General features: G+C 50.6%; 1 protein-coding gene and 1 long non-coding RNA gene across 2 annotated transcripts in view; both read right to left on the bottom strand.

The window, feature by feature from the left end:
- LOC141060437 (uncharacterized) lies at positions 1-22,373 on the bottom strand. Its single transcript, XR_012222702.1, has 5 exons — positions 22,256-22,373; positions 16,402-16,471; positions 15,614-15,757; positions 7,553-7,633; positions 1-137 (listed from the first exon to the last, which is right to left on the bottom strand). It is a non-coding gene; the product is annotated as an uncharacterized lncRNA (long non-coding RNA).
- Positions 1-27,817, bottom strand: part of LOC141060435 (uncharacterized) — an 87,145-nt gene that overhangs the window by 2,025 nt on the left and 57,303 nt on the right. The gene's annotated exons all lie outside the window — the stretch shown is intronic.

Genomic DNA, 27,817 nt, shown 5'->3' with positions numbered 1-27,817 from the left:
CTCGACAGTCTGCGATGAATTAGGAGATAGGACTTGTTTACATGCATCAGATGACGGATCGTTGATGTAAAGAGTTGAGAGTATATTTGGAATAAAAGGGTGCTCTTCATATGTATGCTGTATAACACCATGATTATCTGTTAAAAAATAAAACAGATTTTGTATATTTTAAACAATATAAATTCTTGCCCCTGACTCTTCAGAATTATTGTACTGGTCAGATGGTCTTATTACCAAGATAATTATTCTACAATTCCAACATGAAATTACATATCATAACTCATTTTCTAATATATATTAGCGTCTCATAGTTGGTACATCAAGAACAGTGTCCATGGCTGCTCTACATGATACCACGTAAGTAGAGATGGGTGAACCCAAACAGTAAAGTTCAGCGTCCATACCGAACACCTACTGTTCGGGCACGGACACCGAACACGGACTTCACCAGGAAGTCCGTGTTACTGTTCGGGTTCGGCTGCCCAAACACCAGGTGTTTGTTGCACTGTCATGTGCATGGCAGCGCGGAAAACACCGCTTAAGATCGGCAGAGAAATCATCCCCGACAGTCAGAGAGCCGTGGTTCCTACACTGACAAAAGACAGCGGAAGCACTCAGCTGTGATCGGAGGTATAAACTTTACCTTTGGTCACTGGTGTCAAAGGATGGGACAACTGATCCCATCATCCGACACCTGCTACCTCTAATTACAGTGAGAGCAGGAGCGGCAGATGGGAGCATTCAATAGCCGCTCCTGCACTTTAAATAAATAATTTTTTGAAAAAAAACAGCGTGGGTTCCCCTCTATTTTTGATAACCAGCCAGACAAAACTCACAGCTGGGGGCTGCAACCCTCAGCTGTCAGCTTCAGTAACGCTAGTTAGGAAGAATAGAGGGTTCCCTACGCCGTATTTTTTATTTAAATAAATAATTTTAAAAAAGGACGTGGAGTCTCCCCCCGTTTTTGACAACCAGTCTTGCTAAAGCAGACAGCTGAGGGCTGGTATACTCAGGCTGGTAAGGGGCCATGGATATTGGTCCCCCCAACCTAAAAATAGCAGCCTGCAGCTACCCAGAAAAGGCACATCTATTAGATGCGCCAATTCCGGTGCAGTGGCAAATGGGGTTCATATTTGTGGGGCTGATGTCACCTTTGTATCGTCAGGTGACATCAAGCCCACAGTTTACTAATGGAGAGGCATCTATAAGACACCTATCCATTACTAATCCTATAGTTGTATGGTAAATAAAGACACAACCAGATTAAAGTCCTTTATTTGAAATAAGACTAAACAAACCTTTCCATTTTTATTTAAACGCCTAATTCCAGCAAAGCCCTCGTTCTCCTGTAATAAGAGTAAAATAAAAAACAACAATATACCATACCTGCCCGTTGTTCTGTCCCACGCCGTAATCCAGGTCTGAGGGAAAAACATTTTTCAACCTGGACGGTGCCAACATACGACTGTCCAGGCTGAAAACCACTCGTGACTGAACTGCTATGAGCGCAGCCTCAGGGACCGGTGGTGACGTCATCGGGGTTACGTCCGGTCACTGAGGCTCCATTTCCAGCCTCGCTGAACTGCCGTGACCTCGGTGACATCCTCGCTAGCACCGTGAGCAAGGCTGGTTGTCAAAAATGATGGGGACCACAAGTCGTTATTCTATATTATTTATTTAAATAATTAAAAAAATAGCATGGGGACCCCTCCATTCTTGATAACTAGCCTTGCTGACAGCTGAGGGTTGCAGCCCCCAGCTGTGAGTTTTGTCTGGGTGATTAGCAAAAATACAGGGGAATCCACAATGTTTTGTTTTTTTAATTATTTATTTACAGCGCAGGAGCGACTAATGAATACTCCCATCTGCCGCTCCTGCTCTCAAAGTAATTAGCGCTAGCAGGTGTCAGATGATGATGGGAGCTGTTGTCCCATCAGCTGACACCAGTTACCGGAGGTAAGCTTTATACCTCCGATCACAGCAACTGTTTGGCCGAACCCGCCGGACCCGAACTTCCAGGTGTCCGCCCATCTCTACACGCAAGTTAAATAATGTTTTATGATGTCAAAAGCGAAGTATCTTAAGTCTCTATAAGGATGGAGGAAGCAGCAACAGAAAACTACAACCAAGCAGATATTTCACAAATTTGAGCACACTGGGATTTAAAAAACAAACAAACACCCAAATCTGTAGATTTCCGGTACAAAAATAGTTTTAGGGTGCCCAAAAACTTTATATTTTCAAACAATATATCCTGTGCTACCACAGATGAAATGACTTAAGCAGACCAATCATTCTAGAAACCCATCAGCCCCAATTTCATCACATTTCTGGGCCCAAACATACTGACAGTGGACAATGGGAAATGGAACTCGGCCTCAATCACATAGGCAGGCTTCATGTCATCCTATAATAATACAAAGGCGCTACCCTGTGTTATCACCTGTATCGGTATCACATTATCATTGAGGTTTATTTTTGTATCCTTGATGAAGGAATTAATATACTGATGAACAAACTGACAGAGCAAACAGCATAACAAAAGTATAATTCAGTTATTGAGAAGAATCTGTGACTTCTCTTATTCCGTGGTCACTACTCACCTGGGCCGATATCTGTAGGGGTCTCCTCTTTACACTGCTGATCGCCCCTCACATTAGGGGTCTCCTCTTTACACCGCTGATCACCCCTCATATTAGGGGTCTCCTCTTTACACCGCTGATCGCCCCTCACATTAGGGGTCTCCTCTTTACACCGCTGATCGCCCCTCACATTAGGGGTCTCCTCTTTACACTGCTGATCGCCCCTCACATTAGGGGTCTCCTCTTTACACCGCTGATCGCCCCTCACATTAGGGGTCTCCTCTTTACACCGCTGATCGCCTCTCACATTAGGGGTCTCCTCTTTACACCGCTGATCGCCCCTCACATTTCTCTCAGGACCATTAATATGGTTCAGATCTTTATCCGGATCCAAAAGCTGCAAAACAAATATTGTAAAAGTCCCCGATGATCGGAGAAGTCCCCGGGAATAATGGTGAGAAGATCCGGACATGTGATGTCTGTGGTCAGCTGTGATCCTGCCGTCTCCACCGCTCTCATTACACAAGTATAAAACATATAATACTGGAGGAGAAAACAAGACTGAACACAAGGACGTCACAGCCGTCTACACATCATAGGGAGATCTCTATCTACCTGATGGTCCTGTGGAGGAGGAGCGGGACATCTCTCTGGGGTTGTCCTCTTACTGGAGAGAACTGAGGAGACACAGACCGGTCTGACATCATTATTACATACAGAGAATTATAGGCCGTGTGTATTTAGTCCCGTCTATTACCTGGTGATGTGCGGGGCCGGTGCTCCTCCATCATCACCTCCTGGTACCGATCCTTGTGTCCTTCTAGATACTCCCACTCCTCCATGGAGAAATAGACAGTGATGTCCTGACACCTTACAGGAACCTGACACACACAATGATACCGTCATCACCCAGAATCCTCCAGTGCTGTCCTGTATAATGTCCCAGCATTCCCAGCAGCGTCACCTCTCCATTCAGCAGCTCAACCATCTTGTTGGTGAGTTCTAGGATCTTCTGGGCATTGATGTCCTCATGTATACGGGGGTGAGGTGGAGGCCCCGGGATTGGGCTCAAGGTTCCTCCCTGTCCTTCAGACACAGGGGCCTGACAGCGGTCACTAGAGGTCTTCACTACTGTGTAATCCTGAGTGTGGAGACATTAATAATATCACTACAGACATCTCCAGAGTCCATCACCTCTCCGGTCATATCCCCTGTTATTCCCATAGATAATGAGGTCATGTGATGATATCAGAGCCTCTCACCTCTGCAGTCATATCCCCTGTTATTCCCATAGATATTGAGGTCATGTGATGACATCAGAGCCTCTCACCTCTCCGGTCATATCCCGTTATTCCCATAGATAATGAGGTCATGTGATGACATCAGAGCCTCTCACCTCTCTGGTCATATCCCCTGTTATTCCCATAGATAATGAGGTCATGTGATGACATCAGAGGCTCTCACCTCTCTGGTCATATCCCCTGTTATTCCCATAGATAATGAGGTCATGTGATGACATCAGAGCCTCTCACCTCTCCGGTCATATCCCCTGTTATTCCCATAGATAATGAGGTCATGTGATGACATCAGAGCCTCTCACCTCTCTGGTCATATCCCCCGTTATTCCCATAGATAATGAGGTCATGTGATGACATCAGAGCCTCTCACCTCTCTGGTCATATCCCCCGTTATTCCCATAGATAATGAGGTCATGTGATGACATCAGAGCCTCTCACCTCTCTGGTCATATCACCTGTTATTCCCATAGATAATGAGGTCATGTGATGACATCAGAGCCTCTCACCTCTCCGGTCATATCCCCTGTTATTCCCATAGATAATGAGGTCATGTGATGACATCAGAGCCTCTCACCTCTCTGGTCATATCCCCCGTTATTCCCATAGATAATGAGGTCATGTGATGACATCAGAGCCTCTCACCTCTCCGGTCATATCCCCTGTTATTCCCATAGATAATGAGGTCATGTGATGACATCAGAACCTCTCACCTCTCCAGTAAGCTGGAAAAGTATCTCCAGGGTGAGGTTTAGTATCCTCTCTGCCATCTTGTCTCTGTCTTTATTCATTCTTGTTGGGTTAAACAGGAAAAATCTCCTATTTAGAAAAAAAATCAACCAAAGATCTGTTACTGTAAAAAGGGTTAGAAGGTGTTAAAAAAAAAATCAGCATGTGAAAAACAAAAATGGAGAAAATAAATGAAACAATTGGATGGATACAATTGTGATTTAAAGGTTGATATGGCGTTGGCAGTGGAGCCCTTGATGCAGACAATAAGGAAAGCGGTCTCAGTTAGGGGGTTCAGGTATGGGCCAATAGAGGAAAAAATTTCCCTATACGCGGATGATGTGTTGCTCTTTCTGGAGGATTCAGGAAATTCATTGTTGGGTGTCATGAATATCCTTAAAACATTTGGGTCTGTTTCGGGTTTAGAAGTTAATTGGGAGAAATCCAGTATATTAGCGGTGGATGAATGTACAGATGAACTGATGTTATCGGGGGAGGGTAGTAGGTTGGAAATTGTGCGCCAGTGTAAATACCCGGGCACTCAGGTGGCGCTCCCGCTTTCAAGGTTTGTGGACTTGAACCTAATTCTATTATTGAATAGCATCTTTCACTAGTGGGAGGAGAAATTTTTATTCAGTGAGGACAATCCATTCAGGGACAATTTAAAATGGTTCGGACGTTATATTGACGACCTCCTGTTTTGTCAGGTCCGGCAACCAGGAGCAAATCAGAAATTTCGCCACTTCCATTAATCATACCCATGTACATGATTCTAATCGGATTCATTTTTTAGATGTGAGTTTACAGTGTTCGCAGTGGTCACATCATTGTCTCTCGCAACCGGGAATCGACAAATTGCAACTCTATCCTTCATTCCGAATCCTGACATCCACCACATATTATTAAGAACTTTCCCAAAGGGCAACATATTCTCACCAAGAGGAATTGTACAAGTTCAGAGGATTTTTTTCCCAGAGAACCCGAATTTATTTTCCATAGATTGAAACGTAGAAGCTACAGAGAATCTGATTAGAACAAAGCCATAGACCAAGCATCGTCAGTGGACAGAAGTGATTTGCTTGTCTCACGTATCAACAATTTCCATCCCAGAAGGACAAATAAATCTCACAAGTAACGCAATAGTGAGAATCAGAGTCACAACCACAAGAATGTAATCACTTCTTCACCACCGTACAGTTCTCAGTATTATGAGGTCGGACGTAGCATCATAAAATATGTAACCATCATGAATCAATATTCCAAACTCCAGGACACATTAAAAAACACGGATATCAGGTACGTGGCAAAAAAAAAAAACCTCACCAAAAAAAAATGGTACGTGGCAAAAAAAAAAAAAAATCACCAACGTTGCGCCCCATCTTATACCCTATGTTTCTTCTATATCATTGGAATTAAACTTCAGAAACGTGGCTTTCTCTAAAGGGTTTTTTTTTTTTTTTTAAACGTGGCAGCATTAAATGTTTTTCTTACAACCATGTACACAAATCTAATAATTAACCTTTCACATAAAACAATGTATTAATTGTAGCACTAGAGGTGTAATTTATCTCATAGACTCTACATGATGCCACATTCAGGACGTGGGACGGACCATCGGACCACTAAAATCGCATTAGAAGACACCGATCAGACGCGGTAAGTGCCACGGCTTTGAACACCTCGGCGGTATCGGGTCATTTTGGACAGGTACATAAGGGAGGTGCGTCATCCTTGATTTTTAAAGGGATAGAGCAGGTTCATAGACCTGTTAGAGGAGGTGATTTTAGAAGGATAATCCTGAATATAGAGAATCCCTCTGGATTTTTATGCGAAACACCAGAAGTCCATCAGGTGTTAACAGGATATGATTCTATTCTCTAATTTTTGTTGTTTTTCTTCAGCATCTCTTTTCGACTCATTGCTATACAGCTGTATCAATCAGAGGATGCCATTTTGATTGTCGCACTCTTAACATGTGATTGTTGCTTCATTCTGCGTAAGGATGCGTTCCCAACATGCATTGTGTAACCATAAGGCTGTGCGCCCACGTTGCTTTTTTTAAGCCTTTCTGCCACTGAAACGCTTAAAAAACGCATTCCCATGCAATCCTATGGGATTCCGCAGTTGCTGTGCCCATGCTGCGGATTTTACAGCTGCGGAATCACATAGCGGTAAAATCCACAGAAAGTCCATTATTTCTGCGGAATGGCGGCAATTCCGCTGCCATAGGATTGCATTGAAGCGCTCACTTTAGGCATGTGGCTATGCCCACCATGCGTAAAGTGAGCTCTTCAAGTGCGGATGGTACCCAGGGTCTGGAGGAGGGGAGACTCTCCTACATGCCCCGGGTACCATATTCCTGCAAAAAATAGTATTAAAATAAAAAATCGGGATATACTTACCCTCTGTCGGGCCCCGGAGTCCTTCCCGCCCTCATTGGCGCTGGCGGCAACTTCCGTTCCCAGGGATGCATTGCACGAATGACCTCTGATGACGTAGTGGTCTCGCGTGACTGCTACGTCATCAGAGGTCATTCGCGCAATGCATCCCTGGGAACGGAAGTTGCCGCCAGTGCCAATGAGGGCGGGAAGGACTCCGGGGGCCGACAGAGGGTAAGTATATCCCGATTTTTAATTTTTTTAAAATTTATTTTAACATACTATCTTTTACTATTGATGCTGCATAGGCAGTTGGTCACACTAGTCAAGCATTATGCTTGTGCGTGACCAACCTGTCAATCACGTTTCCAAGCGATGTTACAGATTGCCTGGAAAACGCTAGCATTCTGCAAGCTAAAAACGCTTGCAAATTCCGCATGTGCTTTCCCCGCGGCAGGGAGTTGCGGAAATGCTGCGGACAATTCTGATCCGCGTAGGTTTATGTGCCTCTGGAGGGACCTCCATTCATTTGTAACCTACCCTAATAAATCGTGGATTTTATATATACCTGCTGCTTCGCTGGACTTCCTTCCTTTTTGCTAGTTAAAGAATTTGGCCAAGGAAAAGTTCAGAAATGGCGTGGAACGACCTGAAAAAAGCAGATCATGGGGAAAAAACAAACAACATAACAGGGTTTAAAGGGTTTTGTAAGGAGAAATGGGATAAAATGCCTCTAATCAGATGTACAGGACTAATCAGTAATTACTGACACTTAGATACAATTATTGCTGCACAAGGGTCTGAACAGATACTGAAAGCAGAGGTTCACATACTTTTACTACTCACACACGTGATATTGGATCATTTTTCTTAGTTAAAAAATTAACAGTCTAATACAGCGTACCCCAACTCTAGTCCTCAGGAGACAACGACAAATCAGGTTTTCAAAATTTCTTTAGAAATGGACAGGTAATGGGATTATCCTTTGGACCAGACCTGGGTAAAGTGAGGCCCATGGGCCACATCCGGCCCTCTGGCGGTTTCATTCCGGCCCGCGGGCCGAACACAGCAGTGGGGCTGGAAGCCAGAGGTCCACGGGCCGCACCGTGCCCGCCCGCTCGATGTTTCCATCTGCGCTGATATAATTGGTGGAGGAGGGGCCTCCGGCGACTTTCTTCACCAGTGCGTGAAACATCTGAAGCGATGCCGTCATGTTATCGCATCAACTGTGTACTGCAGAGAGTCGGCGCACCGGAGACAGAAACAGGAGAGCGCCAGGGGGAACAACAGAGGTGAGTATGTGGTGTTGTTTGTTTTCATGTGTATGGGATGTTTGGGTGGGCATGGCAATTCTATGGGGGCGACATGCAGCACATGGAGAGGCTATGGGGGTGACATGCAGCACATGGGGAGGCTATGGGGGCGACATGCAGCACATGGGGAGGCGATGGGGGCGACGTGCAGCACATGGGGAGGCTATGGGGGCGACATGCAGCACATGGGGAGGCTATGGGGGCGACATGCAGCACATGGGGAGGCTATGGGGGCGACGTGCAGCACATGGGGAGGCTATGGGGGCGACATGCAGCACATGGGGAGGCTATGGGGGCGACGTGCAGCACATGGGGAGGCTATGGGGCGACATGCAGCACATGGGGAGGCTATGGGGGCGACATGCAGCACATGGGGAGGCTATGGGGGCGACATGAAGCACATGGGGAGGCTATGGGGGCGACATGCAGCACATGGGGAGGCTATGGGGGCGACATGCAGCACATGGGGAGGCTATGGGGGCGACATGCAGCACATGGGGAGGCTATGGGGGCGACATGCAGCACATGGGGAGGCTATGGGGGCGACATGCAGCACATGGGGAGGCTATGGGGGCGACATGCAGCACATGGGGAGGCTATGGGGCGACATGCAGCACATGGGGAGGCTATGGGGGCGACATGCAGCACATGGGGAGGCTATGGGGCGACATGCAGCACATGGGGAGGCTATGGGGGCGACGTGCAGCACATGGGGAGGCTATGGGGGCGACGTGCAGCACATGGAGAGGCTATGGGGGCGACGTGCTGCACATGGGGAGGCTATGGGGGCGACATGCAGCACATGGGGAGGCTATGGGGGCGACATGCAGCACATGGAGAGGCTATGGGGGCTACATGCAGCACATGGAGAGGCTATGGGGGCGACATGCAGCACATGGGGAGGCTATGGGGGCGACATGCAGCACATGGGGAGGCTATGGGGGCGACATGCAGCACATGGGGAGGCTAAGGGGCGACATGCAGCACATGGGGAGGCTAAGGGGGCGACATGCAGCACATGGGGAGGCTAAGGGGGCGACATGCAGCACATGGGGAGGCTAAGGGGGCGACATGCAGCACATGGGGAGGCTAAGGGGGCGACATGCAGCACATGGGGAGGCTATGGGGGCGACATGCAGCACATGGGGAGGCTATGGGGGCGACATGCAGCACATGGGGAGGCTATGGAGGTGACATGCAGCACATGGGGAGGCTATGGGGGCGACATGCAGCACATGGGGAAGCTATGGGGGCGACATGCAGCACATGGGGAGGCTATGGGGGCGACATGCAGCACATGGGGAGGCTATGGGGGCAACATGCAGCACATGGAGAGGCTATGGGGGCGACGTGCAGCACATGGAGAGGCTATGGGGGCGACGTGCTGCACATGGGGAGACTATGGGGCGACGTGCAGCACATGGGGAGGCTATGGGGGCGACATGCAGCACATGGGGAGGCTAAGGGGGAGACATGCAGCACATGGGGAGGCTAAGGGGGCGACATGCAGCACATGGGGAGGCTATGGGGCGACATGCAGCACATGGGGAGGCTATGGGGGTGACATGCAGCACATGGGGAGGCTATGGGGCGACATGCAGCACATGGGGAGGCTATGGGGGTGACATGCAGCACATGGGGAGGCTATGGGGGCGACATGCAGCACATTGGGAGGCTATGGGGCGACATGCAGCACATGGGGAGGCTATGGGGGTGACATGCAGCACATGGGGAGGCTATGGGGGCGACATGCAGCACATGGGGAGGCTATGGGGGCGACATGCAGCACATGGGGAGGCTATGGGGGCGACGTGCAGCACATGGAGAGGCTATGGGGGCGACGTGCAGCACATGGAGAGGCTATGGGGGCGACGTGCTGCACATGGAGAGGCTATGGGGGCGACGTGCAGCACATGGGGAGGCTATGGGGGCGACGTGCAGCACATGGGGAGGCTATGGGGGCGACGTGCAGCACATGGGGAGGCTATGGGGGCGACGTGCAGCACATGGGGAGGCTATGGGGGCGACGTACAGCCCATGGGGAAGCTATGGGGGCGACGTGCAGCCCATGGGAAGGCTATGGGGGCGACGTGCAGCACATGGGGAGGCTATGGGGGCGACATGCAGCACATGGGGAGGCTATGGGGGCGACATGCAGCACATGGGGAGGCTATGGGGGCGACATGCAGCACATGGGGAGGCTATGGGGGCGACATGCAGCACATGGGGAGGCTATGGGGGCGACATGCAGCACATGGGGAGGCTATGGGGGCGACATGCAGCACATGGGGAGGCTATGGGGGCGACATGCAGCACATGGGGAGGCTATGGGGGCGACATGCAGCACATGGGGAGGCTATGGGGGCGACATTCAGCACATGGGGAGGCTATGGGGGCGACATGCAGCACATGGAGAGGCTATGGGGGCGACATGCAGCACATGGAGAGGCTATGGGGGCGACATGCTGCACATGGGGAGGCTATGGGGGCGACATGCAGCACATGGGGAGGCTATGGGGGCGACATGCAGCACATGGGGAGGCTATGGGGGCGACATGCAGCACATGGGGAGGCTATGGGGGCGACATGCAGGACATGGGGAGGCTATGGGGGCGACATGCAGCACATGGGGAGGCTATGGGGGCGACATGCAGCACATGGGGAGGCTATAGGGGCGATATGCAGCACATGGGGAGGCTATGGGGGCGATATGCAGCACATGGGGAGGCTATGGGGGCGACATGCAGCACATGGGGAGGCTATGGGGGCGACATGCAGCACATGGGGAGCCTATGGGGGCGACATGCAGCACATGGGGAGGCTATGGGGGCGACATGCAGCACATGGGGAGGCTATGGGGGCGACATGCAGCACATGGGGAGGCTATGGGGGCGACATGCAGCACATGGGGAGGCTATGGGGGCGACATGCAGCACATGGAGAGGCTATGGGGGCGACATGCAGCACATGGAGAGGCTATGGGGGCGACATGCTGCACATGGGGAGGCTATGGGGGCGACATGCAGCACATGGGGAGGCTATGGGGGTGACATGCAGCACATGGGGAGGCTATGGGGGCGACATGCAGCACATAGGGAGGCTATGGGGGTGACATGCAGCACATAGGGAGGCTATGGGGGCGACATGCTGCACATGGGGAGGCTATGGGGGCGACATGCAGCACATGGGGAGGCTATGGGGGCGACATGCAGCACATGGGGAGGCTATGGGGGCGACATGCAGCACATAGGGAGGCTATGGGGGCGACATGCAGCACATGGGGAGGCTATGGGGGCGACATGCAGGACATGGGGAGGCTATGGGGGCGACATGCAGCACATGGGGAGGCTATGGGGGCGACATGCAGCACATGGGGAGGCTATAGGGGCGATATGCAGCACATGGGGAGGCTATGGGGGCGATATGCAGCACATGGGGAGGCTATGGGGGCGATATGCAGCACATGGGGAGGCTATGGGGGCGACATGCAGCACATGGGGAGCCTATGGGGGCGACATGCAGCACATGGGGAGGCTATGAGGGCGACATGCAGCACATGGGGAGGCTATGGGGGCGACATGCAGCACATGGGGAGCCTATCGGGGTGATATGCAGCACATGGGGAGGCTATGGGGGCGATATGCAGCACATGGGGAGGCTATGGGGGTGACATGCAGCACATGGGGAAGCTATGGGGGCAACATGCAGCACATGGGGAGGCTATGGGGGCGACATGCAGCACATGGGGAGGCTATGGGGGCGACATGCAGCACATGGGGAAGCTATGGGGCGACATGCAGCACATGGGGAAGCTATGGGGGCGACATGCAGCACATGGGGAGGCTATGGGGGCGACATGCAGCACATGGGGAGGCTATGGGGGCGACATGCAGCACATGTGGAAGCTATGGGGGTGACATGCAGCACATGGGGAGGCTATGGGGGCGACATGCAGCACATGGGGAGGCTATGGGGGCATCATGCTGCGCATGGGGAGGCTTTGGGAGCGACATGCAGCACATGGGGAGGCTATGGGGGCATCATGCTGCACATGGGGAGGCTATGGGGGTGACAGGCTGCACGTGGAGAGGCTATGGGGCTGTTAGGCTGCACATGAAGAGGTTATGGGGGTGTCAGGCTGCACATGGGGAGGCTATGGGGGGTGTGAGGCTGCACATGGGGAGGCTATGGGAGGTGAAATGCAGCACATGGGGAGGCTATGGAGGCATCTTGCTGAAAATGGGGAGGCTATAGGGGTGTTGTGCTGCACATGGGGGCTATGGCGGCATCATGCTGCACATGGGGAGGCTGTGTGAGGCTCATGCTGTATATGGGGAGGCTGTGTGGGGCTCATGCTGTATATGGGGAGGCTGTGTGAGGCTCATGCTGTATATGGGGAGGCTGTGTGAGGCTCATGCTGTATATGTGGAGGCTGTGTGGGGCTCATGCTGTATATGGGGGAGGCTGTGTGGGGCTCATGCTGTATATGGGGAGGCTGTGTGAGGCTCATGCTGTATATGGGGAGGCTGTGTGGGGCTCATGCTGTATATGGGGAGGCTGTGTGAGGCTCATGCTGTATATGTGGAGGCTGTGTGAGGCTCATGCTGTATATGGGGGAGGCTGTGTGGGGCTCATGCTGTATATGGGGGAGGCTGTGTGGGGCTCATGCAGTATATGGGGGAGGCTGTGTGGGGCTCATGCTGTATATGGGGGCGGCTGTGTGGGGCTCATGCAGTATATGGGGAGGCTGTGTGAGGCTCATGCTGTATATGGGGAGGCTGTGTGGGGCTCATGCAGTATATGGGGAGGCTGTGTGGGGCTCATGCTGTATATGGGGGAGGATGCGTGAGGCTCATGTTGTATATGGGGGAGGCTGTGTGGGGCTCATGCAGTATATGGGGGGGGCTGTGTGGGGCTCATGCTGTATATGGGGAAGCTGTGTGGGGCTCATGTTGTATATGGGGGAGGCTGTGTGGGGCTCATGCAGTATATGGGGAAGCTGTGTGGGGCTCATGTTGTTTATGGGGGAGGCTGTGTGAGGCTCATGTTGTATATGGGGGAGGCTGTGTGGGGCTCATGCAGTATATGGGGGGGCTGTGTGGGGCTCATGCTGTATATGGGGGAGGCTGTGTGGGGCTCATGCGGTATATGGGGGAGGCTGTGTGAGGCTCATGCGGTATATGGGGGAGGCTGTGTGGGGCTCATGCAGTATATGGGGGAGGCTGTGTGGGGCTAATGCTGTATTATTATTATTATTTATTTCTATAGCACCATTGATTCCATGTTGCTGTACATGAGAAGGGGTTACAAACAAATTACAGATATCACTTACAGTAAACAAACTAACAATCACAGACTGATATAGAGGGGAGAGAGGACCCTGCCTTTTCGGGCTTACATGCTACAGGATGGTGGGGAAGGAGACAGTAGGTTGGGGGGTTGCACCAGCAAAAGTGATGGTGTATATGGGGAGGCTGTGTGGGACTCATGCTGTGTATGGGGGAGGCTGTGTGGGGCTCCTGCTGTATGAGGAACATTGCCTGAGCAGAAGGAATCAGCTGTTTTTCCAGGATAACCTTGTAGGCAGCTTGGTTCATACGTCCTACGCAAAGATTAACCTGCCCAATTCCAGCCTTGCTGAAGCATCCCCAGATCATCACCGATCCTCCACCAAATTTCACAGTGGGTGCAAGACACGGTGGCTTGTACGCCTCTCCAGGCCTCCGTCTAATCATTAGAAGACCAGGTGTTGGGCAAAGCTGAAAATTAGACTCATCAGAGAAGATTACCTTACTCCAGTCCTGTATGGTCCAATCCTTATGGTGTTTGGCAAACTTCAGCCTGGCTCTCCTTTGCTTCTCATTGATGAAAGGCTTTTTTCTAGCTTTATATGATTTGAGAAGTGCCGCTAGGAGCCTGTTACGAACTGTTCTTGCCGTGCACTTCACCCCAGCTGCCATTTGCCATTCCTTTTGTAGGTCACTTGATGTCATCCTGCAGTTGCTGAGTAACATTCGAATAAGATGTCGGTCATCCCAGTCAGTGGGAGAGTCGTTTTCACCTTCTGCCGGTCTGTAGCTTTGTTGTCCCCAATTTCTACTGCTTGACCTTGTTGTAATGGACTGCCGTCTCAGAAATTTTAAGGCTGGAGGCAACATGACGCTCACTGTATCCCTCCGCTAGTAAAGCCAGAACTGAGCCCTTCTTTTCCTCACTCAACACTTTTCTTTTCAACTTCTTTGGCATGGTTAAAAGTTATTTTTTCATTCTTATTACTTTTGGGACATTACTAGCACTTGTTTTGCATCCAGCTTGTCCTATTGCAAGAGGATTGTGAACACCACAGCAGGGTTTTTTATACTTTCCTTCATTAAATAAGATTTGGTTCAGGTGATCACCTAATCAGAAGCACATTAAGTAGAATGAGGTGGACTCTGGGTGGAATTCAACTGACACTGGAATGGAATGGCTGCCGGACATGGAGAGAAGCGGATTTTTATACAACTGTGAAGTGGTCTCTTAATTTTTGCCAGAGCTGTATAGGGGGATGTCAGCAAACTAAATTCTGCTCAATATTAAATATTAATATCATTATCAATAATATAATAAATTATAATATATTGATATTAATAGTGAGTAGAATTAAATTCAGCCTATTGGTTTGACCCTCCACGACAGTCATGGTCTCATGTGGACCCTCGGGAAAATTAATTGCCAATACTAAGTAAATACTCAAGACATGATCTGTTGGTGGGAACTTTGAGGACTACAGTTGGGAAACACTGTTCTAATATTTTGTCTCATTTAATTTCCAAATTTACTTTTCAGACTATTGGAATATACAAAATTCTGAACAGTTCACAAACTTTAAAACATCACTGTATATATAGTAGAGAATGGATTCTCTCTGCTTGGGATGAGGAGACCAATAACTTTGTCAAGACAGCTCCTCCATGTTACACGTTAAAGTAATGTCAGAGGATGTCACACCTTCAAATGACAGCTATAGCCAGACAGTGGTAGCAATGCTCACATGATATACAGTATATTGAAAAAGTATTCATACCCCACAAACTTTTCCTCCAGAAGTCACATAATTATTACAATGTGCCCTGCTGGGTGTAATTGGAATCAGAGGTTTGTGTGAGAACTATAGAGGTCAAACAGCATCATGAAAACCAAGGAGCCCACCAGACAGGTCAGGGATAAAGTTGTGGAGAAGAGGAAAGAAGATTAAGTTATAAAAAATAGTCCAATCTCTGAAGATCTCATGGAGTACTGTTCAATACATCAAGATGGCACAACTGTAAACCTACCAAGACACGGCATCCACCGAAACTAGGACAAAACTAATTAGAAGTATCCAAGAAGCACATGATCACTCTGGATGTGCTGCAGAGATCCACAGCTCAGGTGTCCGCAGGACAACTATCAGTTGTATGCTCCACAAATCTAGCCTTCTGTGGAAGAGTGGCAAAATGAAAGCAATTTTAAAGGCAAGCCTTCAGAAGTGACATTTCAGTTTGAGAAATGCTATGTAGGGGACACAGCGAGGGTGGGGAAGAAGTTGCTCTGGTCAGATTAGATCAAAGTAGAACATTTTTGGCTGAATGCGACACTCTATGTGAGCCAGAAAACTAACACAGCACATCACCCTGAAAACACTATCCCCACTGTCCCACATGGTGGTGGCAGTATCATGCTGTGGGGAGGCTTTTCTACAGCAGGGGCAGGGAATCTGGAGAGCTCTTACTCACATTTACACCATTTGACATATGGTAAGGTTTTAATACTAGATGTTAGGACCGTCCTGAATAAGGTCACCTTGACACGGTGGGATGGCTTATACACTCTTTTAATCAAAATTATGTTAACCAAGTCCCCTATATTATTTTCATGCACCACTGATAATTATTTATTTACTGCAGGGTATTTGCTCATTTTGTTATTATCTAAGGCTTTGATGGGACGATGGAGGTAATTAAATACAGGATTGTTGGGGAAAACCTGTTAGATACTTGTGTGGGAGCACTGGGGGAATGGACATTTAATTGTTATTTTAAGACACAATCATCTTATGTAGAAAAAAAATACAAAAGCTCACCACGACCATATTATTTGGGATACACCGGAAATCTGATGAATGGCTGCCGATTCCCGCTGGTGAAACTCAACTGTGGAACCAACGAAGAAAAGGATTTTACACTGTGCCCTTAGATACAGGGCATACTAGTTAATTTAGGGGCTTAGGGACTAGAGAGCACAACTATCCCTGCTCTACTTGTGTTGTTTACGTCTGGGAACTGTAGTTCTACAAAGTTAAACTAGATAACCACCGCACTACAATACAACATTACTAAAAAGACGTGGTATTCTGCCACATCGGAGATTTTACACATGTGTCCCCCTGAACAAGTAAAAAGATAAAGAAACAACAGCCTGGACACCTCCATTCCCTGCTCAGTGTATACAGCAGATTCAACGACACAGGAACCTCCATCTCTACAGAGCCATACTGAGAAGGGACCTGCAGACACCGAGCCACAACAGACACTCTCTCTCTCCTCCATGTGTAGTGCGGGGTCTGTCGCGCTCTCTGCTGCATGTGTAGTGCGGGGTCTGTCGCTCTCTCTCCTCCATGTGTAGTGCGGGGTCTGTCACTCTCTCTCCTCCATGTGTAGTGCGGGGTCTGTCGCTCTCTCTCCTCCATGTGTAGTGCGGGGTCTGTCACTCTCTCTCCTCCATGTGTAGTGTGGGGTCTGTCACTCTCTCTCCTCCATGTGTAGTGCGGGGTCTGTCGCTCTCTCTCCTCCATGTGTAGTGCGGGGTCTGACCCTATCTTTCCCCCATGTGTAGTGCGGGGTCTGTCACTCTCTCTCCTCCATGTGCAGTGCGGTGTCTGTCACTCTCTCTCCTCCATGTGTAGTGCGGGGTCTGTCGCTCTCTCTCCTCCATGTGTAGTGCGGGGTCTGTCGCTCTCTCTCATCCATGTGTAGTGCGGGGTCTGTCGCTCTCTCTCCTCCATGTGTAGTGCGGGGTCTGTCACTCTCTCTCCTCCATGTGCAGTGCGGTGTCTGTCACTCTCTCTCCTCCATGTGTAGTGCGGGGTCTGTCACTCTCTCTCCTCCATGTGTAGTGCGGGGTCTGTCACTCTCTCTCCCCCATGTGTAGTGCGGGGTCTGTCCCTCTCTCTCCTCCATGTGTAGTGCGGGGTCTGACCCTATCTTTCCCCCATGTGTAGTGCGGGGTCTGTCGCTCTCTCTCCCCCATGTGTAGTGCGGGGTCTGTCACTCTCTCTCCTCCATGTGTAGTGCGGGGTCTGTCACTCTCTCTCCTCCATGTGTAGTGTGGGGTCTGTCACTCTCTCTCCTCCATGTGCAGTGCGGTGTCTGTCACTCTCTCTCCTCCATGTGTAGTGCGGGGTCTGTCGCTCTCTCTCCTCCATGTGTAGTGCGGGGTCTGTCGCTCTCTCTCCCCCATGTGTAGTGCGGGGTCTGTCACTCTCTCTCCCCCATGTGTAGTGCGGGGTCTGTCCCTCTCTCTCCTCCATGTGTAGTGCGGGGTCTGACCCTATCTTTCCCCCATGTGTAGTGCGGGGTCTGTCGCTCTCTCTCCCCCATGTGTAGTGCGGGGTCTGTCACTCTCTCTCCTCCATGTGTAGTGCGGGGTCTGTCACTCTCTCTCCTCCATGTGTAGTGTGGGGTCTGTCACTCTCTCTCCTCCATGTGCAGTGCGGTGTCTGTCACTCTCTCTCCTCCATGTGTAGTGCGGGGTCTGTCACTCTCTCTCCTCCATGTGTAGTGCGGGGTCTGTCACTCTCTCTCCTCCATGTGCAGTGCGGTGTCTGTCACTCTCTCTCCTCCATGTGTAGTGCGGGGTCTGTCGCTCTCTCTCCTCCATGTGTAGTGCGGGGTCTGTCGCTCTCTCTCCTCCATGTGTAGTGCGGGGTCTGTCGCTCTCTCTCCTCCATGTGTAGTGCGGGGTCTGTCACTCTCTCTCCTCCATGTGTAGTGCGGGGTCTGTCACTCTCTCTCCTCCATGTGTAGTGCGGGGTCTGACCCTATCTTTCCCCCATGTGTAGTGCGGGGTCTGTCGCTCTCTCTCCTCCATGTGTAGTGCGGGGTCTGTCACTCTCTCTCCTCCATGTGTAGTGCGGTGTCTGTCACTCTCTCTCCTCCATGTGTAGTGCGGGGTCTGACCCTATCTTTCCCCCATGTGTAGTGCGGGGTCTGTCGCTCTCTCTCCTCCATGTGTAGTGCGGGGTCTGTCACTCTCTCTCCTCCATGTGTAGTGCGGGGTCTGTCGCTCTCTCTCCTCCATGTGTAGTGCGGGGTCTGACCCTATCTTTCCCCCATGTGTAGTGCGGGGTCTGTCGCTCTCTCTCCTCCATGTGTAGTGCGGGGTCTGTCACTCTCTCTCCTCCATGTGTAGTGCGGGGTCTGTCGCTCTCTCTCCTCCATGTGTAGTGCGGGGTCTGACCCTATCTTTCCCCCATGTGTAGTGCGGGGTCTGTCGCTCTCTCTCCCCCATGTGTAGTGCGGGGTCTGTCGCTCTCTCTCCTCCATGTGTAGTGCGGGGTCTGTCGCTCTCTCTCCTCCATGTGTAGTGCGGGGTCTGTCGCTCTCTCTCCTCCATGTGTAGTGCGGGGTCTGTCACTCTCTCTCCTCCATGTGTAGTGCGGTGTCTGTCACTCTCTCTCCTCCATGTGCAGTGCGGTGTCTGTCACTCTCTCTCCTCCATGTGTAGTGCGGGGTCTGTCACTCTCTCTCCCCCATGTGTAGTGCGGGGTCTGTCACTCTCTCTCCTCCATGTGTAGTGCGGGGTCTGTCACTCTCTCTCCTCCATGTGTAGTGTGGGGTCTGTCACTCTCTCTCCTCCATGTGTAGTGCGGGGTCTGTCACTCTCTCTCCTCCATGTGCAGTGCGGTGTCTGTCACTCTCTCTCCTCCATGTGTAGTGCGGGGTCTGTCGCTCTCTCTCCTCCATGTGTAGTGCGGGGTCTGTCACTCTCTCTCCTCCATGTGTAGTGCGGGGTCTGTCGCTCTCTCTCCTCCATGTGCAGTGCGGTGTCTGTCACTCTCTCTCCTCCATGTGTAGTGCGGGGTCTGACCCTATCTTTCCCCCATGTGTAGTGCGGGGTCTGTCGCTCTCTCTCCTCCATGTGTAGTGCGGGGTCTGTCACTCTCTCTCCTCCATGTGTAGTGCGGGGTCTGTCGCTCTCTCTCCTCCATGTGTAGTGCGGGGTCTGACCCTATCTTTCCCCCATGTGTAGTGCGGGGTCTGTCGCTCTCTCTCCTCCATGTGTAGTGCGGGGTCTGTCACTCTCTCTCCTCCATGTGTAGTGCGGGGTCTGTCGCTCTCTCTCCTCCATGTGTAGTGCGGGGTCTGACCCTATCTTTCCCCCATGTGTAGTGCGGGGTCTGTCGCTCTCTCTCCCCCATGTGTAGTGCGGGGTCTGTCGCTCTCTCTCCTCCATGTGTAGTGCGGGGTCTGTCGCTCTCTCTCCTCCATGTGTAGTGCGGGGTCTGTCGCTCTCTCTCCTCCATGTGTAGTGCGGGGTCTGTCACTCTCTCTCCTCCATGTGTAGTGCGGGGTCTGTCACTCTCTCTCCTCCATGTGCAGTGCGGTGTCTGTCACTCTCTCTCCTCCATGTGTAGTGCGGGGTCTGTCGCTCTCTCTCCCCCATGTGTAGTGCGGGGTCTGTCGCTCTCTCTCCTCCATGTGTAGTGCGGGGTCTGTCACTCTCTCTCCTCCATGTGTAGTGTGGGGTCTGTCACTCTCTCTCCTCCATGTGTAGTGCGGGGTCTGTCACTCTCTCTCCTCCATGTGCAGTGCGGTGTCTGTCACTCTCTCTCCTCCATGTGTAGTGCGGGGTCTGTCGCTCTCTCTCCTCCATGTGTAGTGCGGGGTCTGTCGCTCTCTCTCCTCCATGTGTAGTGCGGGGTCTGTCACTCTCTCTCCTCCATGTGTAGTGCGGGGTCTGTCACTCTCTCTCCTCCATGTGCAGTGTGGGGTCTGTCACTCTCTCTCCTCCATGTGTAGTGCGGGGTCTGACCCTATCTTTCCCCCATGTGTAGTGCGGGGTCTGTCGCTCTCTCTCCTCCATGTGTAGTGCGGGGTCTGTCACTCTCTCTCCTCCATGTGTAGTGCGGGGTCTGTCACTCTCTCTCCTCCATGTGTAGTGCGGGGTCTGTCGCTCTCTCTCCTCCATGTGTAGTGCGGGGTCTGTCGCTCTCTCTCCCCCATGTGTAGTGCGGGGTCTGTCACTCTCTCTCCTCCATGTGTAGTGCGGGGTCTGTCACTCTCTCTCCTCCATGTGTAGTGCGGGGTCTGTCACTCTCTCTCCTCCATGTGTAGTGCGGGGTCTGTCACTCTCTCTCCTCCATGTGCAGTGCGGTGTCTGTCACTCTCTCTCCTCCATGTGTAGTGCGGGGTCTGTCGCTCTCTCTCCTCCATGTGTAGTGCGGGGTCTGTCGCTCTCTCTCCTCCATGTGTAGTGCGGGGTCTGTCACTCTCTCTCCTCCATGTGTAGTGCGGGGTCTGTCACTCTCTCTCCTCCATGTGCAGTGTGGGGTCTGTCACTCTCTCTCCTCCATGTGTAGTGCGGGGTCTGTCGCTCTCTCTCCTCCATGTGTAGTGTGGGGTCTGTCACTCTCTCTCCTCCATGTGTAGTGCGGGGTCTGTCGCTCTCTCTCCCCCATGTGTAGTGCGGGGTCTGTCGCTCTCTCTCCTCCATGTGTAGTGCGGGGTCTGTCACTCTCTCTCCTCCATGTGTAGTGCGGGGTCTGTCACTCTCTCTCCTCCATGTGTAGTGCGGGGTCTGTCGCTCTCTCTCCTCCATGTGTAGTGTGGGGTCTGTCACTCTCTCTCCTCCATGTGTAGTGCGGGGTCTGTCGCTCTCTCTCCCCCATGTGTAGTGCGGGGTCTGTCGCTCTCTCTCCTCCATGTGTAGTGCGGTGTCTGTCACTCTCTCTCCTCCATGTGTAGTGCGGGGTCTGACCCTATCTTTCCCCCATGTGTAGTGCGGGGTCTGTCACTCTCTCTCCTCCATGTGTAGTGCGGGGTCTGTCGCTCTCTCTCCTCCATGTGTAGTGCGGGGTCTGTCGCTCTCTCTCCTCCATGTGTAGTGTGGGGTCTGTCACTCTCTCTCCTCCATGTGTAGTGCGGGGTCTGTCGCTCTCTCTCCTCCATGTGTAGTGTGGGGTCTGTCACTCTCTCTCCCCCATGTGTAGTGTGGGGTCTGTCACTCTCTCTCCTCCATGTGTAGTGCGGGGTCTGTCGCTCTCTCTCCTCCATGTGTAGTGCGGGGTCTGTCGCTCTCTCTCCTCCATGTGTAGTGTGGGGTCTGTCACTCTCTCTCCTCCATGTGTAGTGCGGGGTCTGTCGCTCTCTCTCCCCCATGTGTAGTGCGGGGTCTGTCGCTCTCTCTCCTCCATGTGTAGTGCGGGGTCTGTCACTCTCTCTCCTCCATGTGCAGTGTGGGGTCTGTCACTCTCTCTCCTCCATGTGTAGTGCGGGGTCTGTCGCTCTCTCTCCTCCATGTGTAGTGTGGGGTCTGTCACTCTCTCTCCTCCATGTGTAGTGCGGGGTCTGTCACTCTCTCTCCCCCATGTGTAGTGTGGGGTCTGTCCCTCTCTCTCCCCCATGTGTAGTGCGGGGTCTGTCGCTCTCTCTCCTCCATGTGTAGTGCGGTGTCTGTCACTCTCTCTCCTCCATGTGTAGTGCGGGGTCTGACCCTATCTTTCCCCCATGTGTAGTGCGGGGTCTGTCGCTCTCTCTCCCCCATGTGTAGTGCGGGGTCTGTCACTCTCTCTCCTCCATGTGTAGTGCGGGGTCTGTCGCTCTCTCTCCTCCATGTGCAGTGCGGTGTCTGTCACTCTCTCTCCTCCATGTGTAGTGCGGGGTCTGTCGCTCTCTCTCCTCCCTGTAGATCGGGGTGAGGAGACAGCACACACATACCTCCAGTTGCAGAGCAGCAGAGCTGTGTGCGAACAGGACCTGTGTGATGTCACAGTCATGTGATCAGTCACATGGGAGAAGGGGTCACATGATCAGGGGCGGAGCTCCACATTTCTTCTCAGTGTCTAATTCTAGTTGAGAGTCCTCAGTAGTTGATACCTTTTAATGGCTAACTGAAAAGATGGTAACACATTGCAAGCTTTCGAGACTACTCAGGTCTCTTCATCAGGCTAGACTAATACAAAATCTGAAGTCACATATTTATGCACAATACAGCCTAGAAAAAATGCAATAGATAAGACAAGTGACGTGAAGCAGAACTATCAGTATGGGAGAGGGAGAAACATAAATATAAACATTGGACCAGTTCATAGATAAGGAGTCCGGATGTTTTATGGTCCTCTGATTGGGGTCTAGTTCTGTGATGCCCCCGCAAGGTTTTAAAAGGAAATTCCTTAATTGATGTAAAAAGACATAAATCCATGCGACACATTCATTCCAGCACTGAGAGTGTCAAAGGTCGTCATAAATTTGTACTCCCAAACTCGCCTCTCTCTCTGAGAATTGAAGTTACCTTTCAATACCAGTAATTTCATATCCACGCTGCTGTGATCAGGGATACAGAAATGTTTTGCCACAGGTAGATCCATTCTTTTTTCTCTTATTGTGTGACGATGAGCATTCATCCTTGTTCTAAGCTTTTGCCCTGTCTCCGCCACATACAGACCCCCAGTTGGACATTTAGTACAAATAATTAAGTACACCCCATGGGAAATTACAAGAGCCACCAGATTGTCAAGGAATCACCTGCTACATTACAAAGCTAAAGAAGAAAATAGCCGGGTGCCTCTAGTGGTCACCTACAACCCAAATCTGGAAGTGCTAAGGGGAGCTGCACGGAAATTACAACCTTTACTACAAAAAGATGCCCGATTACAATCCATTTTTCCAGACCCCCCACTGCTGTGTTTTAGGCAGCCCCCAAATCTAAGAAGCATCATTGTCAGAAGCTCCCTGTCCTCTCCTACAGCTGCAGGAACCTTTCCTTGCAACCAGAAAAAATGTAAAACCTGTCCATTTATAATGACCACGGACAAGATAAAGATCCCCAACTCACATCAGGACTACAAGATCCCAGGTACTTTCACCTGCATCACATCTAATGTGGTGTACTTAATTATTTGTACTAAATGTCCAACTGGGGGTCTGTATGTGGGGGAGACAGGGCAAAAGCTTAGAACAAGGATGAATGCTCATTGTCACACAGTAAGAGAAAAAAGAATGGATCTACCTGTGGCAAAACATTTCTGTATCCCTGATCACAGCAGCATGGATATGAAATTACTGGTATTGAAAGGTAACTTCACATCTCAGAGAGAGAGACGAGTTTGGGAGTACAAATTTATGACGACCTTTGACACTCTCAGTGCTGGAATGAATGTGTCGCATGGATTTATGTCTTTTTACATCAATTAAGGAATTTCCTTTTAAAACCTTGCGGGGCAACACAGAACTAGACCCCAATCAGAGGACCATAAAACATCCAGACTCCTTATCTATGAACTGGTCCAATGTTTATATTTATGTTCCTCCCTCTCCCATATTGATAGTTCTGCTTCACGTCACTTGTCTTATCTATTGCAATTTTTCTAGGCTGTATTGTGCATAAATATGTGACTTCAGATTTTGTATTAGTCTAGCCTGATGAAGAGACCTGAGTAGTCTCGAAAGCTTGCAATGTGTTACCATCTTTTCAGTTAGCCATTAAAAGGTATCAACTACTGAGGACTCTCAATCCTGAATATTTTTCTATCCACTGGCTAACACGGTACAAAGATATACATCTTTCCTGTAATTCTAGTTGTGGCATCAGTTTAGGGATCTGCAATCTGCTTAGTTACCAACATCTCTGGTTTCCTGTAGTGTATTCTCCTGTTCTCCTCCTCGGCGACCCAATCATAACAGAATCACCAGCCATACTGTAGACTCTAGGGTACTCTAAAGAAGGAAAGAATATTAAAAAAAAAAAAAAATGGGGTGTCAGAATTTTTTTTATATTTTTTCCTCTTTTTCTCTGGGGCCGTAGGAGGATTTTTTTTTCTTAATGGAGATGAAGCAATTGTCTGATCGTGTGGAGCAGCTCGCTGCTGAAGTGCAGGGAATTTCCGCCTATCTTGCTCATTCACATGCTGCTGAAGCTAAGATCCCTACTCCTGATGTGTTTTCTGGGGATCGGTCTAAATTTCTGAATTTTAAGAATAATTGTAAATTATTTTTTGCATTGAAGCCTAACTCGTCAGGGAGCTCCGCGCAGCAGGTTAAAATTGTCATCTCCTTGCTGCGCGGCGATCCCCAGGATTGTGCTTTTTCTCTGACACCTGAAAATCCTATTCTGACTAATGTGGATGCATTTTTTCAGGCCTTGGGGTTGTTGTATGATGAACCTAATGCTGTTGATCAAGCTGAGAGAACCCTGTTGGCATTGAGCCAGGGTCAGGATCCTGCAGAATTGTACTGTCAAAAATTCCGAAAGTGGGCGGTCCTTACTACATGGAATGATGGTGCCTTGGCAGCTCTCTTTCGGAAGGGTTTATCAGAGACCGTAAAAGATACTATGGTGGCATTTCCTGTTCCCTCTGGTCTTGACGATTCTATGTCATTAGCCATTCAGGTTGATCGGCGTTTACGTGAACGCAGGATTACACGAGAGGTGTTGCCACCTTTTGAACAAGTGTCTGAACCTATGCAATGTGATAGAGTTTTGTCTAAGGCGCAACGTCAGGAGTTTAGAAGGCGTAATAAGCTGTGTTTTTTCTGTGGAGACGCCTCTCATACTATTTCTGTCTGCCCTAAATGAGAGAAACCTTTTGCGCAAACATTTGCTGTGGGCAGTGTACAACCTAAGTGTCACGCCGTTCTGTCTGTATATGCTTGTCGGCGTGACAATGCATGTGTTTGCTTTAACCCCTTACTCCTTTCCCCCTAATTGAGCTGGGATACTGCTGGCTTTTACCTGTATGGAGCCCGCTCAGTTCCCTGCTCTGCTGTGTAGCTGCACATGTGGTGTTAGGTCTTTGCTCTGAGGCTTGACCATTCGCATGTGTGGTCCCTGGTCGCCGCTGTGGAAGCTGTCCGCGGGTTGTGAGGTCATTTGCAGCTGGTGCATGACTTTCCACGTGTGTCTAGGCTTGCAGACGATGCCAGGTGCTCTAAGCTGCAGTTCCTGCACTGACTGTGCTGCAATGGTTTCTGTGTGTGCTTAGGGTGTACGCGGTCACATCTCCCCTGCTTTTATCAGGGTTAGTGTGTGTGCTTGAAATGCTGTCCCCAGCCAATTGCTGAGGGGCAGCCCCTTTATAAACTTACCCTGCCCTATAGGTGGGGCCAGAGCTACTCACAACGCTCCTGGACCTTGCCATGTGTGTCTCGTGTCTGTGTCTCTGGACCTCGCCTGTCTCGGTTATGTTACCAAAGTCCCTGCCTTGATTCCTGCTTTGTCCTGTTCCCTTGTCCTGCCCCAGAGGCGGTGTATCCGGGCTTGAATCCCTGATCCTGTACCTATCCCGTACCTGACCATGTCTGAACTGTCTGCTGTGTTATGTTCCTGGAATCCCTCTGTGTTTGGTGCCCCGCACCCAGTGACTCTGAGACTCTTGTAACTGGTGTTCCTGCCGAGCATCTACTTTTCTGTGCTCTGACTACCATACAGTGCTAGCTCCATGCAGGCCCAGCAATCCTGCAGTAATAGCACCATCACGCTTGAGTTCCTTCCTAGGTCCGATGCCCGAAGCCTGACGACCGCAGTCTGGAACCTGATGACCACTGCCTGGAGCTGGATGACTGCAGTGGTGACTGTAGGTCGTGTTGGATGTCCGGAACCAAACGACTCCCGCCTGATGTCTGCCGGTGACTCTGATGTCCTGTAGGTGACCCTGATGTCCTGCCTGCATCCTGATGACCTCGTGTACCTGATGTCCTGATGACCTCGTGTGTCCTGATATCCTGATGACCTCGTGTGTCGTGATGTCCTGATGACCTCATGTGTCCTGACGTCCTGCCTTTGTCTCGATGTCCCGCTTATGAGTGCCTCGGTGATCCGATGGTGCCTTCGGGTCCACTGGGTGGTACCCTTCTGGGAGGTGTGGAATCGGGAGCCTGGTTTAGCCCTGTTTTGTCTATATACTGTGACTTTACTTTAAGTAAACTTTATTTATACCTGAAGTTGTGCGGTGTCATCAAGTCCTACGTGTTCTTGTCCACATGCTCAGCTGCCACAGTATCCCGGTTGCTGCCCTTCCCTAGTTCGGGTAGGCCTGGGTCCGCCTCTGTGGTATAGAGGGTCCATATTGCGTCCCCGGGGGACGCCCTCGGCATGGAGGCATCTGCGGCTGCAGTCATGACAAAAGCTCTCGCCCCACCCATAGGGCAGGGTAAGTTTATAAAGGGGCTGCCCCTCAGCAATTGGCTGAGGACAGCATTTCAAGCACACACACTAACCATGATAAAAGCAGGGAAGGTGTGGCTGCGCACGCCCTAAGCACCCACAGAAACCAATGCAGCACAATCAGTGCAGGAACTGCAGCTTAGAGCACCTGGCATTGTCTGCAAGCCTAGACACGTGGAAAGTCATGCACCAGCTGCAAATGACCTCACAACCCGCGGACAGCTTCCACAGCGGCGACCAGGGACCGCACATACAAATGGTCAAGCCGCAGACCAAAGACCTAACACCACATGTGCAGCTACGCAGCAGAGCAGGGAACTGAGCGGGCTCCATACAGGTAACAGCCAGCAGTATCCCAGCTCAATTAGGGGGAAAGGAGTAAGGGGTTAACGCAAACACATGCATTGTCACGCCGACAAGCAGATACAGACAGAACGGCGTGATGCTAAGTTCCTTTTGGCAGTTACTCTGTTACTCTGATCTGCTCTTTGTCTACATTTTCCGCTAAGGCTTTTTTAGATTCAGGAGCAGCTTTGAATCTGATGGATTTAGACTTTGCTAAGTGTTGTGGTTTTCCCATGATACCCCTGCGGACTCCTATCCCTTTGAGGGGTATTGATGCTACTCCTTTGGTGGAGAATAAACCCCAGTTTTGGACCCAGGTGATAATGCTGGTCGCCCCGGACCACCAAGAAAATTGTAAATTTTTGGTGTTGCACAATTTGATTGATACTATTGTTCTGGGTTTTCCCTGGTTGCAAACTCATAATCCTGTTTTGGATTGGAAGTCTGTGTCTGTGGTGAGTTGGGGTTGTCAATGTGTTCCTAGTGACGCTCCTGTTTTCTCCACCTCTCCCCAGTCTCATGATATTCCTGACTATTTGGCTGATTTTTCTGATGTATTTAGTGAGAGTAACTCTGCGTCTTTGCCTCCTCATAGGAGTTATGACTGTGCAATTTAGTTAATGCCCAAGTGTAAATTTCCCAAGGGTCGACTTTTCAACTTATCGGTACCCGAACATGATGCTATGCGATCTTATGTCAAGGAGTCATTGGAGAAGGGTCATATTAGACCATCCTCTTCACTTTTAGGTGCTGTTTTTTTTTGTGGCCAAGAA

The sequence above is a fragment of the Dendrobates tinctorius genome, unplaced genomic scaffold, assembly GCF_039654945.1.
Source record: "Dendrobates tinctorius isolate UK_male_01 unplaced genomic scaffold, ASM3965494v1 ptg000237l, whole genome shotgun sequence".
NCBI lineage: Eukaryota > Metazoa > Chordata > Amphibia > Anura > Dendrobatidae > Dendrobates > Dendrobates tinctorius.
This window is presented reverse-complemented; position numbering and strand designations above follow the sequence as displayed.